This window comes from Cloeon dipterum, chromosome 4 (genome assembly GCF_949628265.1).
Source record: "Cloeon dipterum chromosome 4, ieCloDipt1.1, whole genome shotgun sequence".
Taxonomy (NCBI): domain Eukaryota; kingdom Metazoa; phylum Arthropoda; class Insecta; order Ephemeroptera; family Baetidae; genus Cloeon; species Cloeon dipterum.
The window spans coordinates 10,483,337-10,504,212 of record NC_088789.1 but is presented as its reverse complement, the minus strand read 5'-3'; the positions used below and the strand labels follow the sequence as shown (position 1 = coordinate 10,504,212).

The window sequence follows — 20,876 nt, the reverse complement described above, 5'->3', positions numbered from 1 at the left end:
CAACCTATATTAAGGACTGCAAAAGACTGAATTTCCCCACTATTTTTAGTGCCCAGTGATTAATTGGATTTTTTTATTAGGTTGTTATGTTAATTTAAAATTGACGGAACTTAAAACTAATCATCTCGATAATTTTACAGCTTTATTTGAGCATGTTTCTAAACTTTCTAAAAATCAAATTTTTAAACTGAGAAATTTTAAACCAAATACTGCGTCAAAACAATAGATAAATGTTTGATTGCACACTTGATTTCTTCAAGTGCCGACTGAAAAATCTCAGTTTGAAATTTTTAAAATCCAGTCTGGAATTTTCTCCTGATTTTAAATTGTCTAAGCATTTTTCTTTGTTTGCCACGAATTGCTTAATATTTCGTACCCTTTTGCAACACTATAAACAACTTATAGGCTTTGAGCGTGCACGTGCTAGCTGCGTATGCACACTGCATAATATAGGTGTTTATTATCGTGTTTATGTGAGGATTGTTGGTCGTGCGGAGGTGGACAGGTGCAGAAGTGGACTCGGGGTGTTACATTGAGCGGACGAGGGAGGCGTCCAAAGGAAGCCCGTCATGTGTGACAGACAGGATTTGCCGACGAATAAGCTGAGAATGATTGCGGATGTGTTGCGCATTCAGCTCTCCTCATGCCCACGTAATGCGTCGCTAACTCTTCTCACACGTTCACGTATGACTCTCTTGTGTGCCCACCAAGTGTCACAAATGAGCGACGCCCGCTGAAGCCCGTGGCACAGCTCACTGTCAATAGATCGTTCGAAAGAACCTAATTCTCCCCGAGATTTTGCATCTCTTCTGATGTTCATTTGAAGCGTGCCGTGCGCCCACCGTGCGCACTTCAAATAAGCTCTCTGATTTCGGGAGCATTAAACATTAGGTAATTTTCCAGGTAATGTTGTTACGCAAGTTGAATAGCTCTAAAATATATATTTCTTCAAGGTGTTTGAAGTGATAAAATAATATTTTTAGTGCCTTCAATACATTTTGATCATTTAATTCATTAGTTATAGCACACTGATGTTGTTTCTCTCATTGTTAAATTGAAACTTTGCTTCTAATGAATAAATGAGCAGATTACAGAGAGATTAAATAAAATTGCAAACCATAGGAGGGAAAGGGTTTTATAAAAATATTGTGAGCACTTTTTTATGTATGATTTTCGCAAACACTTTTTTAAATTTTAATAATAAATTTCATTGAAGCATCGACTATGACTTTTGTTCTAGTTTTGTCGGTTTCCCGCTAGACCAGACGCTAGACATTTCTCCTCTGTGCACAATAAAATTAAATATACATCAAATTATTTTTTTTCAAAATTTTCAATTCAAGATTTTGCTTGATGTTCTTGACTCAAAATTATATTTTTAAGAAGTTGAATAGTAATAATTCAAATCTGAAGATCTAAAGTTCCGTAATCTACATCTTAAAAATTACATTTCTTACCTGTAGTCCAAAAACACCCTTCAGGGAAAAATTTTAATTTTAACATTGTCAGGGCGACGTGACCCTATAGGGTCACGTCGAGGAACTGCTACAACATGAATTTAATAATTAAACTAAATATATTTAACAGTCTCCTTTAAAAACAGCGCAAAATGAATTGAGACATCTTAATATATTTAGAGGCTTCACGCATCTGCAATATCACGACAAGAATGATAAACTCGTTTCTTTCCGCTTTCTTACCGAAAGTAGATTTCGTTTTCAGTGTGGATGAATAAGGGTTAACCTTTTAAAAGGCGACGCGCTCTTGTAGTTATCTTGTCTCGCCAGCACGCACACCAGCCCGGCGGCAAGTGTGAAAAATTTATTATTTCTGGGTGAACTCGAGTGCACCATCGGCAATTTATTTTTTGCACCGACTCTCCTGCACGCACCTCCTCCTCCTATAGATGGCACAAACGGCGAGGAGCGTTTTCCTGTTTATACGAGCTAGACGCGTCGGGGTCGCAAAGCGGCGCAGAGCAGCCAAGACGCAGTGGTTGTTAATCTTATCAACGTTTTGCAAGAGTGCGTTAATTCCTTTCTTCGCTGATTGATCCCGGCAGCGTATATATATAGAGAGAGAGGCGGAGAAGAGCGAGAGAGAGAGAGAGAGAGAGAGAAACGGCGGCGGCGGAGGCGGCTGGGGGTGGGAGGAAAGCAGGAGCACATTATAATGTCGCTGGCAGCGGAGCCCTACCCATACACTGATGCCATTTCTCTCCTAAATTAACTCGGGAAATTCATTTTCCGCTTGTTTGACAAATCATTCGAGTGAAAAGAAGACGACGAGGCACGGAGGCAGCATAAGGAAAGAAAGGAACAAAATGAAATATATAATTCTCGAGCTGCTTCCTACGATTTTCTGTCAGTCCTCCAATTGCTGTATTGTGAGTGAGCTTTGTCCTCTCGTCGTCTCCGCCGCCGTCGTTATTTTATTTCCTTGCTGCCGACGTCGTTGCACCACTCTAACCCGTAATCTCTGCAAAAGAGTGGGTTTTTTAGCGTCGCGTCACGTAAGGTTATCATGTTAATGAGGCCGTTGCCTTGGAAATGTCATGGAGTATAGCCAAATTTCGACTTTGACTCTTTTATTACTTTTTTGATTCTACGACGGATATATGAAGCTGTGAACAAAAAAATCATGATTTTTGATGAAGACGTAATTGGCAATTTCAATCACGGCAAAGTTTGAGGATAACGATGGTACGCAGCGTTGCGAATCTCTTGAAACACGGTGAGTTTGTTCTGTAGAAAATCAACCTATTTCGTATAATATCTTAAAATTTCAAACCAAGCAGATTTTTCAGTGGAACATTCTGAACTTGTGTTATTATCCACATTTCTAATAAAAAATTCTGTTTTTTATGGTGAATGGAGAATAAACAACAGTAAAAACGCAACATTTTTTACCACGGTTAGATAACCATTTCTGGTCTAGAATTAATTGGTAAAATTCTCTTATTTGCATATCAAATCCATTTAGAATATCGTTACTTAGAAAAGCAATGTGTTGCAATTTTGATTTTACTTACTTATTAATTTATTGATATAAAAACTAGATAGTTAGACTTTTTACGTTGAGGCCTGCTCTCAAAAGAAACCATTATGAAAACATAAACTTTTTAACTGAAATGTCAAGTTTTTTTTTTCTGCAAAATTCCTCAATTTCTTTTACAAATAACATTTCTTCCTCATATACAATACATACCATGTTACTCACGGAAGAAGTTTTACTTCATGCTCGATTACCAAGTTAGGAATTTCAAAAATTTCGAACATCGTGTGCACCACAGGGAAAAATTAATTTTACAAACACACCGCACGATGTATATGTTTGAAGTCCTCCCCATGAGCGTCGCAATTATTCTCACATGAACAATCAAATGGTACCAGTGGCTCGACACGCGGATTCTTCTCTCCCCAGTTGCTGGCTGTGGAAGAAGCTGCAAGCACGATAGGAACACACATCGGCTTTTAGTGCGCGAGCTGTGCACGCGCGCCTGCCCTAATATGCGCTCCGATATATGAATAAACAGCCGACTTTGCACAGGGAACGACGATGAATCATGCATAACTGCGCGAGAGATGCCGCCGTGGCTCATTCTGCGTGATTGCCTGGTTTGTTGTCATGGAAACTGTCGCCGAACACGATCGGTTTTGGCAAAGAATATTATTATATTTCAGCACGCGCACACATTGTGGGGAACGCTCTCAATACATCAAATATTTCGTTCAATGTGGCGCAAAATTTATGGCGTGGCAATGAATTCTGGCTTTTGGCGAGACGAAAATGTGGATATATCTTCTCCGAAGAGTCCTCCGAATGAGCAAAATATGTTTCATGCCAGTAATAAAGTAATTTTACCATAAAATATTGAATGCTAGAACAGCTTGAAAATTTTCGAGAGAATAAATTATAAAATATCTTCACAAACATTAATTAGAAAATAAATAAGAAGTGTTGATAGAATTATTCAATTGAATATGAAAAGTAAACTTGAACGCTTGTGTTTTTTTCAAGGGTACCAGTTCAATTATTTGGATGTTTTAATTATTGTCATAAATGCTCACTTTCAAAAGAATCACAACAGTTTCATGAAATATTTGTTAATATAAATTTTTTTAATTTGATATGCCCGGTTATTTTAGAGCATGGGCATTTGCGGAAACGAGCGAGAGATTGGCGCAAAGTTGTTTGCGGCGCACCAACAGGGGCGGCCGCAGCGGAGTCGAGGAGTGGGCCGACACAGCGATCACCACAGCAGCAGCCCTGCCCCGAGGGTTGGTGCCATCGCTGCTCGTCCTAAACCGCATCCAGCAGCCCTGCCAGCAACAGGCTCGATCCGTTATCGCAGCGCACAGCAGCCCGCGCCAAAAAGCAGTAGAAACAACACTCGCCAAGGCATTTGCCGCAGACTCGGCTGAGTTTTGCGGGAAATTCTGCCCTTGCATCGAGGTAAGATTTATTTTCTTGCTCTAAATTATTTGTTTTCTTCATGACGGCTTTATAATATCAAGAAAATCGTTTAATAATTCCTCTCGACCATATTTTGTGATAACATTTTAACTCTAAAAAAGAATTTAACAATTTAGAATCATTTAACTCTGAGTGATAGACAATAAAGGATGGGCAGCTAATTGTAGTGCAAATTTTTAAAGATAAAAGTTACCTAGCACGCTTTTGTTCTGGACAACCACTCTTTTGGCCCTTATCCTAGATCGTTGAAAATAACCAACTGTTCCAATTGGTGAGTATATGATTAAAAGAGTAAAAAGTGACGAAATGTTCTGAAACCACGTCACCTATACCCTACCTTCGACAAATCTGGTCCTCATTATAAACTTGACATACCCAAAATTCCATCCATTATTGGAGGCTATTACAAAAAGAGAAATGCTGCTTTACTGAATCAAAGGAAAATATCCGTGGACTTCATTGAAGGCTGCTCCTGCGACACAATCGAGTGAATTTTACGTGGCAAAGGGCCGTTTTTTGACATTATTTTGTTAATTTTGAACTTTCGAAAACGTGGCAAGAGAGATATATGAACAAGCTTTCCGGACCAATTAAGAAGTGTGAAAGCGTTTTAAGCAGCAAATTTCCCGTGCAGTAAATCGCGTCAAAAAGTTGCTTCCCTTTTGCGACGCATCGCCCCGTGATCGGCCCTTTAACATTTGGCCAAAATATCGTCTTTAAAAGCGCACGGCCTCTAATACAATATTCACCCTTAAGTTTCCACTTAATGTGGTGCCCAAATAAATTACTTCCACCTGTAGGGGCAACAACCCCTGCCAGCGAGCGCCGTCACTGCGCTCATTCATTTCCATCCACTTTCTCCGCACCGTGCGGGCGCAAATAAAAATCTGGGGTAGCGGGCTAATAATCAATCGGCGTGCGGTGGGCGAAAAGAAAGGGAGCAAATCTTGCGACACGGACGGACGCATCTGGCCGTGAACAAGGAGCAGCAGCGCTTTTTCAGCCACTCTCCGCTTCGTTAGACAAACATCTTGCGTGCTTAATCGAATCTGGACGCGTGCTTAATTGAGTTAGTCGCCGGCTATAATATTATTATTGTTTGCCCGGCAATAAAAGACGATTCAGCGCGCACTTACTTTCGGCGGCTCGCGCTGTTGTGCGGCAATTGCCGCTTCGCACATCATTTGCCCCTGGCTTGTTAGGCAACGCCCGCGACGCGCGAGTCAGGCGGGTTGGCCTGCCCTCGGACCTCCCGAGGCGGTCAATCGAGTGGACGTAACTCGCGTGTGCCCATTTGTCTGCAGCTGCTCGAAAGGAATGTACCGGGAAATGCACTTCGGAAAGGACTGCTCTCTCCAAACTGCATTACGTCTGCCTTTTTTGCCAGCGACAGGCGTGTGCGTTATATTTTTGTTTATCGAGCGTGAAATGTTGATGCTTTTTGCCGACGCGAAAACGGCGTGGCTCTTCCAGCACCACCGAGCTATGATTCGCAGACCGATTAAATTTATTGACCATCATTTTATCTGTTCTGTGAATGAATACAGTGCCTCGGATTGAATATTACTTCAACAAGACATTTCCTATACTGCTGCCAAAGCGGAAAAGGTTTTGATTAGTCTTCTTGAATGAAATGTGTACTCATGTGTAGCGCATAAATACATAAATAATAAAAATAAAGTCTTACGTATTTCAATCCCAAGCCAGTAGGAATTTTCTTTTTTTATAACTCATTAAGAGTCATATTACTAATGAAGAGTTCATGCGGTTTTACCACATAGAAAATCCAGTCTATAAATTTATAATTTGATGAAAGCGCTGTAAGTATATTTGGAATTTTAATAAAGCCTCAACGTTGTGAAAAATTTTCCCTATTTGTTATTTTAAATTACAAAATTATTTTATATTACCGAAACCAGATAACGCCTAAAATGTGTGTATATTTTTGGAGTGAGCCAATGAATCGGTTTAGACGCCTTTTTGTGACCAGATCTGGTTTATGTTACGGTAAAGATAATGTGTCTGGTAATACCGGTAAACATAAAACTTCAAGAAACAATAATCCAGTTAAATCTTTTTATTGGAGGATAAAACCAGCCCGTTGGCTCGCATTGTTAAGGCACTCTCAGGAGTGTCAAAGCAATGTGAGGTATTTGAGCAGTTCGGAGATCTAATACTGGCTACCCAATGTCAGAGATGGCAAAAAGTGGTTAGTTTAGTGACTCGAATTGCTCAAATTGCTCGACGGGCTGGGAGGCGCACCGGCGCCGACTCGCTACTTGCTGGTTTGCACCTTTCCAGCATGCGTGATTTGGCTTCACGGGACGAATGTCTAGCGTTTCAATGCAGTCCTCGGTGCAGAGGCAAGTGGCCCTTCGGTTGGCTGGGTCCCTGTGCGGCCTGGTGCGCCCATGTTATCCGTTCGCGGTGTTATTGGGACCCGGGTTTCAGCATTCGTGCTAGTGCAGTGCGCGCCCTTCCCGGTCCTCGGACGGACAAGGATAAAAAGAGCAAAAAAAAAAAAAAAAAAAAAAAGTCAGATTTTTAGTGTTTTAGTCTGAAATCAGGATTCCACGCAATGTAAATAATTTTGAATCTAAATTCTCAAAGTCAACTGTAATACCTACCAAAATTGGTTGTTTTTTACGCTATACTCAAATTCCTTTCCCAATTTTTAAATTGTTTTCAGGGTTTAACAACTAAAAGCGGAAATCTGCACGGAGGGGCAGAAACGTGAACTTTCGTCGCCATGCGCGGTACATATGTGCGTTCTAAGTATAATCTACGGCGAAAAACAAGTGGCAAAAAGAGCAGGGTGGGCGTAATTACATTACGCACGTGTCACTGCTCGCGAGGAAACAAAACTCCCCTGCGTTCGAATGTAATGCCACACACTCCGCTCGCTCAGATTTGCATGTGTGTTTTTCACGGTGCGCGCAGGGTGAAATTTTGATGAGAGAGAGAGAGAGCAGCAGGGAACGGAACACAGAGAAAGTCTTATATTAACTTAAATATCATCATCGCACGCGGATGGAAAAACAGAGAGAGCAGAGATTCCCTCTCTGCAGCTCTCTCGTTTTAATGAATTCATTTCGGAGCGCATTAAAATTGAGCATTGTGAGCTGCTGAGCAAATGTTATAAACGCCGGCGAGTTCTCTCGCGCGCTCGTCAGAGCCGGAGAAAAGGGCAGAAATGTTGTGTGTAACTTCGTTATTATATCAGCGTGTTACGCCGGAAAATTCACGTGTTACACAGTCCAGTAGTTTTAAATTACGAGCGTGCCGCGGGAGTGAGCGAAAAGAAGGAAAACTCCTCCTCGTCCTACTCGTGTGAATATTACATCACACACACACGGTTTCGATGGAAAATGTACGTATGAAGTTTTATGAAAAGTGTGTTGAGCACTCTGATTTTATGTGCTCGGTGCATCGCACACTCCATCGCCCGCTCGTGTTTGCCACTTTCTGAAGTGGCAAATCGTGAAATCACACAGCTTACTCAATCGAAGGTGCGTATATATGTAGATGAGTTCTTTGTGCCAGTAAATCAAATAAAAACGATATGATTCTTGTCAAATAGTATTATTTAACAAGATAACAACAATGATTAGTAATATTACAAAAATTATCAATATCAACAATGGTTTCAATTCAAAATTAGCAGATATACCCTATTAATTAATATATTTAAATTTGTGAGTTCGCAGATCTTTTGCTTGATTTTGCAATCAATGCTAATTTAAGAAACAATTAGGCATTTCCCAAGATGTTGGCTTGTTAGGTTTTCCTTGCTTTCAGTTTTTCATACAAAACGTCATTTTTTGAGAGTAAAATGTCAAATGAAATAAAAACTTCACAAAATAACAATGATTATGAAAAAACAAAATAAAAATGCACTCTATTCTTTGTTTGTTGTGTTTCTATATATAGATAACTTTTTCCTCATATCAAAAGTTAGACCAAAAAGATGCATCAAGGAAGGTCCTATCCAGAGTTAAAATGAAATCTCGAAGTTAAACGGAGGAAATATCTGTTGCAGAACAGTATGTTACTGAGGTGGAATTAAACAAAATTTCGGTTTTCGAGTGTAAACCATAAATTACAAGCGATAAAAGCTGGGAGGACGCTGCAGCAGCACATCTGCCTCGCGCCGGAGAGCATCGATAATTAGCCACATCATCATGACAATGGACAAAGGCAGCCCCACAGCAGATCTCGTTTGCACAAACTATAAGGAGTGTGAACGATTTGCCGCCCTTGCGTCAAACAAATCGCACACAAAAGTGAGGAGCGCAACGCTGCGATTGAGACATTAAAAGCGGCCCCTTTTCGGCGCAAATATACACTGACTGAGAGCATCAGATCGCAACGAATCGGCCCCGATTGTCGTCGGGGTTTGACTCGAGTAGCGTGACCAATCGACACTGAAAAGATCGCCCCGAATGCGGGGTGTCACATTTGTAGTACTTACACATATAAAGTCATCAGCAGCGCCATTATTAATCCAATGTGAGTGCTGATTATCATAAATATTGTAATCAACGCTCGCACTGCCCCCCTCGCAAGTCGTCATACAAATTGAGAGAACGAGGGTATAATTTATGTCGAGTTTTTATGGCCGCTTGTCAGCAGAAATAACTCTGAGCGTGCGATGTTCATTTGCATTTCATGGGCGTTAATGAATGAGCAGTGATGTTCGGAGGCCTTTTTCGGCATAGCTCTATGTTTACGGCCTCGATTGTGCGTATACGCCTCAGCTGTATAGATGCCACTATCTTTTCGTTGAATGTTTGTGCATGTTTATTGACGGCCATCGACGGCTCCAATATTGTTCAAAAGGGGTTTGAAATTCTCGTGGAATAAATTTAAGACGGTTAAGCATAAATGAGAATGATTTATCCCTTTGGAAGGCACGAATGGCTTTTGATAATATGGGGATAATTTTTTGATTTGTTCGCATTTTGTGAAATAAGCTTGCACAGCGTTTGGGAATTTTGAGAATTACAGACTCTTCTCTGGCAAAATTATTTTCTAAACGAGTTTGGAACCAATTTTATAATTATTGTGTTCAATTACCCTTGCTATATTTTCAGGGGGGGGGAGTGCAGTTTCATTAAATGATTTTTGCTGCCAAAAAGAGTTCTCCAGTAAAAATCAGATGGTTTTATGGGATTTTGGTCCAGCAAAAACCTTTATTAGCTTGGAAAGGAAATTAACCTCATTGTCAGATGAATATTTATCATGCTTAACTTGGTCTATTAAACTAAAAATTATTGACTTTTCAAATTTATGGATTAGACTTGAGCTTATCTGTACAAAACTGACTTAATAGAAAGAGAAACGTGAAAAAACGTTGAGAGGTTGTTATGATGTAATCACATTTTTCCTTGTTCTAGAAACCAATAAAAGATTTCAAAATCAGCTTAAAGACGTTATTTTTTTATTTTCCGGTTAAATGATCATTTAATGCTTCGAACGGAAATATAGACCGTGTACCCAGGGCGCTTTCCGGGTGAGGTTTTTTGGCAGTGTTAGATGGTTTTAGGCCCGAAAGACGATTTAAAGGCCATAAAGCTTAATTAAAAGGCTTCAAAAATTTGACATCCGTGCTCATATTGTGCCGTAACTTATGTGCATCAGTTCTACATTAAAAGAGTCACTCAATTGCAGCACTCAACCCTAGTAATAATTCAATCACAGAGCAGCTGTCGTCAGATAAATTTAAAATACAAATTTTGTTTAATTTTAACTTTGGTAACAGGTTGCTGAAACGAAAAATGTAATGGTTGCACTTCACAAATTAAAGAAAAGTTATCCCGGAATGATTTATGGAATGTATTAAAATAACATTATCTTCAAACTGTAAAAAAATTTTCAAAAGCCAAGCATTGTGGCATGAAGTATGACAGCGAACACGGTGTTTTATTATTCAATAAAAGAACGGCTGACATCCCAGGTGTGAACATTCATTTGTATCTCTCGAGCTGATCTCTGTTAATAGAATGTATCACATCCCGCAAAAATGTGTTCGATGCTTGTAACGCAGCGCAGCAGTATTGAAGAGCCGAACCATTATTCAGGAGGCGACGACAAAAGGTATTTTTTAACTTGTGTCACTATCGAAATAGCTGTTAAACGCGCGCGATTCTTCCCTCTCTTGGCGAGCGAGCGGGCAAAGAACGCCGCCTGCGCATTGTTAAAACTACACCCTCTGTGAAAGGTCTTATTTTCCACCTCTTTGTGGATTTATTTTCCCCAAACACTCCTGGTCCATTCATAGCGCATGAGATTCTTCTCATATGAGGAATCCATATATATTCTCTCTCATCCAGATATCAAAAGCGGCCGAATTTGTTGAAAAATTTCCCAGTCAGTCTGCACTCTGCAGTATTTTAATAGCTCCTCTCAATGGATCCCGACGGGATCTCTTTTTATTGGAAATATATATGACATGCAAGCCGCGAGCACGTATAGAGGGGATTTGCCAAATTCAAGGGTCAACATCGTTCGCTATTCTTCATGGTGAAGAATGAACCTCGAATAAAAATGCCCTTCACAGATATCAAAATATCCCCAGATGTGCTCTGGCTGGCCGAGAAGCGCGCGTTTTTACCACTGGTGCACTCCGATTGAAAGTGCATTCTTTTGTTCATTATGGACTCGCGCGTCTCTTGAGAAGGAAATTGGCCGAATGATAAATAGTAATCATGAATGGAGTGAGCGTCACAAAGGTATAAATTCCGATTCTTTGCGTCTGGAGTGGTGTTAAATGTTAGGGGGTGGATAAAAGCTGATATGTTGAATTAGCAAAATGTGTCTCTCAAATGATCCAAATCGTTTTGAACACGATCGTTATTGTTGATGTTAAAAAGTATAATATAACTGGAGCGATTATCTTAGGTTTTCCACATGTTGGCTCGCTTTGCTGATATGCAATCTAGTAATTTTCGTTCTTAAGGAACATATAGTTCTCATAACATTTGAATTATTTATTTTGTTGATTATTGACATTGTTAAATTGTTGCATTACGAAATGACTCGAGCACATACAATGTTCTTTGTTCTTTAAAAAATCAAGTCCTGACCAGACACTGTGTGTATATACTTTCAAAATTAACTCAACACGGAATTAATATATAGCTTGAAACGAACCATTAATTTGACTTTCTGACACTTTTGTAATAAAATTAATTTGAACACAAACGAAACATTTGACAAAGAAATAAAAACGACCCCAAATCTATCAATTTATTACTAACTTGCTGCTACGCATTGCTGAGAAAATTTAATATATGAATTCCCGCGGAACAAAAGCAAAAATGCAGTGCGTGTAATAAGCTAGCGGGTTGAAAATTTTTATGAAAACTGCTCACACACGCGCGCGCGAATTTCAAAGGAAAAGCAGTGATTTCGCGCACGCGGCGTTCGGTCCGAAATATTTGAGAGAGTAATTAAAGCAACGCCGGTTACGCTGTGAGCTGAGGGAGGGATGAAGGGGGTCGAACGCCGCTCAAATGGGGAACAAAGGGCCGCTGCATGCTGACTGGGTTTGATTGCGGATAAGCGCGTTTATTACATGGCCCGGCCACGTGTCTGCGAGTGCGATAAGCGCCAAAGCGTTATTACGGCATATTTTATCAAAAGCACCACACCACTAGCGAGCACACGATTGTGCTGTATACGCAGTGTATAGGGCTGTTTATGTGCGTTCTCTATACTCAATTCCAAGCAGCATGAAAATGCAGACGCGAGTAGCAAAAGTGATGGGTGTGCGATATGTGATTTCATGGCAAGAGAGGCAATATCCACGCATAGCGACTCTTAAAAACTTGTAGGTTTCATTTGAAAATTCCTATATATATTATCAAAATGATTCGATGGATTTGAAACGCATTTTTAAATTCAGTGCACAATTTTTGTCATATGATCCAGACTTCACTGAGAAAACGATTTGGGACAAATAATGTAACTCTTCCTCTTGGTTAAATCCTCATTCGGTTGAAACAAGGAAATGCTTTTCGTCCAACCCTCCCCTAATCCGACAACAAGGTAACACAATTTTTGAAAACGTTCTCACGACCTTTTGGAATGCCATTAGTTTTTGAAATTATTTCCGATTTCCACCTTTTTTGGAAGTGTTGTTGAGAGCAACAATTTATCAAACAACTTCCGTGTATTACCATTAAAAATAACTGAAAAAAACTTCGTCGTCGTCAAATAAATATATATTGTGTGGTCTTAAAAAGTTAAAAATGAAGATCATCTAAGAAGTCATTTCCAAGTATTTGAACGTGATTTCAAGTCTTATTAACTTTGGATTCAACTTTTCTATTCAGTTTTCGATAATCGAAGAAAAATATTTTGATCATCGAGCTGTCCCCTTTTCTTGTTGCATCATTTACGGTATAAATAATAAAAGTGTAAAATTTGAATTTATTATTGAATTTCCTTTTTTTATGTGTATAAAATGCAGGGTAGTGGTAATTCTCATTAACCTTTTTTACCAGATAATCAGTTCAGACAAAAAACACACAAATTCTTGTAACAAGGAGTTGTTAATTTGAATAACGAGTATTTGGCGCAGACACAATGAAAATATAACGATATTTTAATTTTTCTTTTAAAGAATTAGGGTGGACTTTCTTTAAATCCTGTGATAGTAGTTCTTCAAATTAATCTGTATAGTTGATTTTAGGCTGCTTTTTTGGAATTTATTCCAGATAAATGGCATTTTTCAAATTATATTTCAATTTCAATTCCAACGCCAAAATGTGCTGTGCTCAAAATCTTTGATATAGATAGAAAATAATTTTTAAGACATTAATTAGGCCTGCTGAGTTTTACGAGGCAATACAAGTGATTCAAATGTGGTTATTAGTAATAAATAGCGTTTTGATATTCTCATCATTATTTAAATGCCGCAAGTAACTTCACACAAAATGATCCGAAATATCGCAAGATGAATAAAAAAATTCTTTGGTGTCACTGACCCACTGACATCTCTTTGATGAGAATATGACTAAATAGAGCACAGTATAAGGATAAGGTTGACCACCCAGGAAATAAATAAAATACCCAATTAAACATTGGTTGTCCACTAAAAGTATGTTTGCCTCAAGATATTACTTCACCACGACAATTTTCAACATTGATTCATAACAAAACAACAACTTTTTATGTATAGATTTTTTATTTCTCGTGCATTTCACTCTTGCGACTTTCTAAATGCTTTAATTTGTACGGAAGTCTGATAGTTTAACCTTGCGGGTGTCATTATGTAAATATTTACTATCGAACTTTATATATGAAACCGAAAACTCTGTCACTAAGAATAGACAGATAAATTAGGGGACCAAATAATCTGTCATTTGTTTTAGAAAAATCCAACGTTAATAAGCAAATAGAAGATTAACTAAAACACTATATAAACTATCATAATTTTTGTTGTTCTTATTTTTTAATCTTTATTACAATCATAATCAATGCTGGATGCGTGAAGATAAATGATGACAAAATTATTCCTCAGTTCTTCAAGGTTCTTCTGTTAGATTTAAGTAAAACCTGCTGGCAGAGACGCAAAATTTCTTATGAAATAAAAAATTTCTAAGCTTTGGTGCGGCTTGTACCGAAAAAAGGAAAGCGAATTTCAAGAGAATGAGAAGCCCCGGGCGTTTGCTATGACAATCGAGTGTCACCTGCAATAAATTTGCCTTTAACTCCAGGCCGAGTGCGCGTGAGATTTACGTGGCGTGTGCATTGGGCCGAGCAGCCCTCTTTTCAACATAAATCTCGCGTCGTGCTAGCAGACCAACTTGTTTGTGCGCGCGCGGTTGGCCGATGCTTTTTGCTTATCACGGCTCGCGTCATTTTTACTTTGCACCCAGCAGAACATAATTCTCGCTGCCAACCGACGTGCCGCTCTCCTAATGAATTTATTTGCCCACTTTATTAAAACTGCACACGTCCAACTCTTTCGCAAGTTTTTATTTAAAGTCATTTTGCTAGTGGCATGTTTGACCGATTAATGGGACAACTGCTCCGGCCACTATGTATAGAGGGAATCCGTGAAGCTTTTGTGATTGAAACTCTCATAAAGGGATTCGAAAATGTTGAGCTATCAATATCATTTACAAACCAGGAAGTGTATCTTGAGTTTGACAAAAATCCGAACGAGTAATAATGTACTTATCAAACGCAAAAGCATTTTGTTTAGTTTTTTCATATTAAATGCAAGTTGTGAGTTATCGACAGAGCAGAGAGCAAGGTGTTTGGCACAACAGCACTTTTTTCTTGAAATTAATATAATCATGGTGAAGTTTTCTGCCACATTGATTAAAAATAACTGCCGAAAATTGTAGTTGCAATGGTTTTAAATTTTATCTCCAAAGGCATCCAGAATGTCAATTTAAGAAATGATTTTTAAACAGATTAATGGTAATAGAGACGTGAGAACTTTTTTCTCTTAAAAATTTCATCTTGCCGTCCATGGTTTTATTTCCGCGCAAGGAGAGTCATTACATTTTCCATCTTTTTTCATAAATTTTGTCTAGTTTACCAATTTTTGCTGTTTAGAATTTTTCCTGGCTTTTTTCTTTGCATGGAATTTAAAAGACTATGAATTTAAGGCGACTAATATTTTTGCGAGTTTTCTAAAGAGCTTACAAAAATTAACACAGAAAATAAGCAAGATTTATATGATTATAAAATTAAATATTTTTATTTTAAATCTCGGAATAACCACAGTCTATTTCCGTGATATTACGGTTCTCTTGGTTATAGTAACGATTTGAGAGCTTATGTAACATTGTTAATATAAAATTACACTTGTTTAAACATATTTAATGATTTCTCACGCTGAAAAAAAATACCCTGAAGCAATTTATAAAAAACTGTACTCATGGAAATTTCGACATCTTGATTTAACAAACATGAAATGAGAGTTTTTATCATACGTGGATGGGTTTTATTAAATTTTGTGATATATCGTTAGCAAAAAACTCTAACCAATAAATTGATCAATTGATTTTGAGGTTTCAAATATTCTCGTTTTTCAGTTCCTAACCATGCGAAATTTTTGCTCACTTTTTGATAAATTTTGTGTTCAATTGCACTCGTTAGACTGTACAATATTGGTGTTCGGTGGGGCGTGGCGGCGAGTGCTTTTGCAGCGGGGCGGGATTTGCACATGTATGCGATGAGAGCAGTGTACATAGAGAGAGAAAGAGACTCCTCCCAGCAGTGCTGATATCAAAACCGCGGCGCTAACTGCCGCAGGAAGTGCCGGTTTAATTCGCTCCACATAAATTACAGCATATGCGTGCGCGAGCGTTTTGCCGCTGCTCTTTCCTTCTCTGCCGGGGCGAGGGGTGCGAATAGTGCGGCAGCAGCCAGGTCTCTTCGGCGGAAAGGCCTCGCGACGTCACAAATCTCTGCTCACTTGGTATAATCGGCGTGAAATGAGCCTTTTATTCAGCTTGTGGAAATGCGCTGAGGCTGAACCAGAGTCGGATATGCACGCTGAAATGATTTTGATGGCAAAATAAAAATTAATTTATATTGCACAAAAAGTTGTATTAAATTTTTAAATTAAACATCACCGGCCAATCAATTTTAAATTTAAAAATGGAACTTGTTAAGATTTTATCGTTTTATAAATGGTTTTTGGCTGTTATAAGTAAAAAAAACCTGTCATGAAATAAATTTTTCCTCGCAGATTTTCATCCATTTTATGCAACTTTTACGAGCTTATATTTTGCTGTAAAATTAAAATGCCTTTAGCTAATCTTTCATTTTTGATTCTTCACGTTTTATTAACAGTCATGAAATTGGGTCCGATTTTCTGGACGACTAATTGGAGGAGTATAAATGTCTCATTTAATTCCATGAAAGATTTATGCCCGATTTTTCCGGATATAAAATGTCTAAAATTTATTACACCCGTGAAATTGTCACTTAACAGAAAAATAAAGGAGACGCTCGTTTTTTAGTCAAAAAATATTTTTGGTCGTAAAAAGTGTATGGTTTTGCGTAGAATTATTAATTCAAACTTGATAGTAAATCTTACAGTCAAGTAGATAAAAATGGATAGATGACACATTAACCCATTAAATCCAATTAGAAAAAATCATTGAACCATTGATTCGATTGATTTCTATAGACAACATCAAATTACAGTCTCATATTTAGATCAGTATTAAACATTTTTCTTCAATTTAAAAAAAAATGCTTTGTATACACACAAACCACTGATTTGAGAACAACACAAATCAATGTCATATAGACCATCGAGCCATATAATTTGATATTTTCTTTACTTATTATCCTATAATTTTCAACAGTATAGCCATCAAATCGTGCCATTGCTAATAAGTTGAACTTGAAATTTATCGAGAGAAGATTCGAAAAATTTTTGAGAACAACGACTGGCGGGCAGCGTTTAATGATAAAATCTGACGTCACGGCATTGAATTAAATCCGCTCCAATGGTTCCTCGCTGGCGCAGGGTGGGTGTGCAAGGATTGGTGATGATAGAGAATGAGGGTGAGTCGCAAAAGCTTGCTTTTCTAGGGGGGTACTTTATAATGATGAGGCTGGCGTCGCAGTCGCTCTCGTCCTGATGCGTTGGAAAGGGATGGAAATAAAATATATATATCGTGCTCTCTCGAGCAGAGGCTGATTATGATGATTCACCCCCCTTTAGCACCCTTTTGCTTTACACATGTGGCTTTTTCAAAACGTGTAACAGTTACTTTAAAGAATATATTTCATCTGCTGCCGTCCGTGCGCCACGAATGAGTTGATGCCGCCCGTTTTTGTGTGTGCTCGCAGCTTTGTGCGCGCCGAACGCGTCAACTCAGAATCCTCTCTCAATTAGCTGTCCACCGGATTACATTAAACGCTTTAATAAATGGCGTGCTTGACACAAAAGAGTCCTTTTGAGCTGCTGCCCTGCACTTTGAAGTGCCTGCAAGACTCCGTTCGAATGGCATATTTGGCTGTGTATAAAGGGTGCGTACGTGAGAAAAACAAAGCTTTGAGTGTGAGATGATTTTCCTTCCATATAATCTTTAATTATCATTAATTTTTACTTAAAAATTTCAACTAAACAATATTTTGACTGCAAAATAATACACCCGACGGTGAAATGCCAAATTTAATCATTTTCATGCCCATCAGCTTCCAAGAAATTAAAAATTTGAAAGATGAATAAAAAAGAGTTGAAATTAATTTCATGTGATTTTCATCAAACCAGTTCTCAGCGATTTTAATTTGAAGGCAAACCTTCAACATAATTTATAAATTATATTGCGATTTATCCGTTGTTGACATTGATAATTATAATCGACAGTCCATTCAAGATCTGGTATACGATCCTTCTCACTGCTTCCTGCAAACTTCTGTTCTACGGATTCATTAAAGCAAACGAAACTTCTTTAACGAGTTTTGATGGCACCGGATGGCACTGCAGGAACATTTATTACTGAAGCAACAATGTGGCTGGCAACCTCATCGAAGCTAATTTTTGCTCGTAAAAATTACAATTAAAATGCATTTGCACGGGTATGGTGTCTCCCTTGCCGGTCGTTAAATGGTTTTTTGCACTGAGCACCAATACTCAAAATAACGCCTCTCTCCAAGACTCTCAGGGCAGGGTGCAATCTTTATCTCTCTTCATCTGGTTCATCGTCTCAAGGCGCCACTCGGTGCCTCCCTCCGACGGACTCGCGACGAAGGCTGCGTGCGCCGGTGCGCCCTCTATGCATCCCCTTCCGCATGAGTGCACCCTCGGCTCGAATCAATGGCATAACGATAGCCGGCTTCGGGAGTGTGGGCCGGCCTGCAGAGTCTTCATTGGCTTGGCGGCTGCGAGGCCCCGCCCTGGCATTTGTCGCCTCCTCGCCGGTCCAAGGCACGCAACCGCGCCGTCACAGATCTCGATAACTTTCCTTGGAGTAAACAGCCCTTGTGCAGATCGCGTCCGGCGTGCCAAGCACGTGTGCAAGTGGCTCCGCTGGTTGGTCCGAGGCGCCTTCCCGAAAGTACACACTTTGACTTAAAAGCGAGCTCAAGAACACTTTCCCTTGACGGTGGTTGTTCCGCGAGGGCGGACTGTCGCAGCGAAATCGCGCGGTGAGTACCCATAGCTTATACCACGGCTTGTTCACTTCTGTTGTGATTTTTTTTTTTCAGAAAGTTTTCTTCAAAAAAAAAGGAAAAATATTATTTATTTTGATGAAATGAGGGTGTTAATTCCCAATCGTCAGAGTGTATGATTACTACCTCCGAACTATTAATTACCAATCAAGAGTCTGAATTTTTGCTCCATTCAATGCAAATTTTGCGATTTTTTTCTCCTGAAAGGCAAAATTTTCTTCAATTCCCCCAAAACATGCATATATTTTCTCACACAGCCGGAACTCAGTATTTTTGCCACTCTAGCTATAAGTTAAATTAGAAGCAATTAAGCTCTCAATCAGACAAAAACTTATTTCTTAAGAGTATAAGAATTTTGTTGAGTTTGTTATTGGTTGGTTTAATTAGCTCCATCAATGGATCCAAATAATATCCATGATGCAGTTGGAAACTGGTAGCAACCGGAATAAATTTACTCTTAAATCACTAAGAAACGGATATATATATATATATATATATATATATATATATATATATATAATACCTTCAAATTAATTTATATGTGTAGTGATAATATTAATTTAAAGCCTCAGTTGCATTTAATTTTTGTGCGATTTAATATCGTCATTTTAAAAGGTGGATCTTTCAATTTTAATCTAAGATTTTCAAAATTTAAAACAAAAAATCTGATATCCGATTCAAGTATTAAAAAAATGCTGGGAATACCTATTTCCCAAAATGAAGCGCGTCATTTAACAATTCCTTCACAAAATTTTTCACCTAATTACCGCCAATATAATTTAAAAAAAAAACCCTCCACAATTGCGACAGGGAAACAAATAATGTTTAGTGCGTATAAAAGGCGTCGTGGCTTTTTTAAACAAGACGTTTGCTTTGCTCGAATTCATTACCCCTTTTATATCCTCTCAGCTGTTGACTTGTTTACCAGCCGAGGTAAATACTAATTACCGTGCGAGGGTTGGTTCGAGAGCGGAGAGATGCACGCAGACCCTTTCTGGAAGCAAACGTGCGCCTTCTCCTCGCACAGCACTCGAGTCGCCGAGTGTGAATGGGATGTGCGCGCAATTCCAAGCCTTAATTTGAATGCTTATGTGCAAAATGACACTTTACAAAAGGAGGCACGTACGCACTTGTGCAAATTAATTAAAAGGCAGACACTCTCAACTTGCCCCGCGCACATACTCTCTCCGCTTGTCTTATTCACAACTTAACGCAGCTTGGTTAATTAACGCTCAATTGGCTTGCCATATACCGCCTGCAATATAATCCTTGTATGGTAGCTGTAAAATTTTGGTTCCCCTCGGATTTTTGTACCAGTAATTTAATTTATATTCAGTAATAGCATTGAATGAAGGATTTTTTTTAGAAATTAATCGTTTAAGCAGAAAATTAACTGTTCACTTTAATTAATATATCCGTAGTTCATTATTTAATTTATTTTGAATCAGCTGACGGAGACAACTAGAGCTTTTTTTAGTTAAACTGTAACTGTCAATGTTTGGGGCATATATACAATCCTAACAGGACTTAAGTAAGTAATCCTTGATTTTATCGATGGGTTCATTCTTCGTTCATTGAAGAAACCAGAAGAGAGGGTGATAGGTCAGCAACCGCAGCTTTCTCACATTTTGCTTATTGATCCAACATTAATGTGGTTATGAAACGGAAATATACCTTTTATTAGAATTGTTGCCACTCAAAAAAATATGTTCTCCAAAAGAGTCAAAGTAAAAAAATGTTTCAATATATTTGACAATTTTATAACAACTCAAAACTTTCCTAAGACGCGGTCTAACACTCCTAAAAATTAAACTTACCACACTATTTATGTTTGTAAAATTGTTTCCTTCCTCTTTTCTCACGCTGTATATAGGGTTCTTTGGAACAGTGTGTGACTCATATTGCTCTTAAGTAAACGCCGGGCGGCGTTTCTAAATCAATTGACTGTTACTTTTGGACTATACACGCATTTTAAAATTGATATTATTAGGCGCCTTACAACATTTCAAACTTTCCTCGAAATCAAACATTTTACTCACAAGCGTTAATCTCAAAGTGTAATAAGTCGAATGAATCATTGCAGTTTTTAGGATAAATTGTTCAGTTTTATGTTTTATGTAATAAACCATATATTATATTTTTTCGAATGTATATTTGGGGAGTTCGATCACCCGCTATTATTCTTCTTTCTAGGAATTTGTCCGTTTAAATATAAAATTTATCCAAGAATTTAATTTTTGATTCGT

The 20,876-nt window shown here is 38.4% G+C and overlaps 1 protein-coding gene across 4 annotated transcripts in view; it reads left to right on the top strand.

Annotated features, from left to right (window-relative positions):
• Positions 1-4,316: 4,316 nt before the first annotated feature.
• LOC135943356 (paired box protein Pax-6-like) overlaps positions 4,317-20,876 on the top strand; it is a 58,582-nt gene continuing 42,022 nt past the window's right edge. Inside the window, exon 1 of one of the 4 annotated variants that reach the window (XM_065489846.1) lies at positions 4,317-4,455. The gene's annotated coding sequence lies outside the window, so the exon portion shown is untranslated. Of the gene's footprint in view, positions 4,456-18,334; positions 18,607-20,876 lie in introns of those variants that run through there. The other 3 variants (XM_065489845.1, XM_065489848.1, XM_065489849.1) reach the window with 3 other exon arrangements.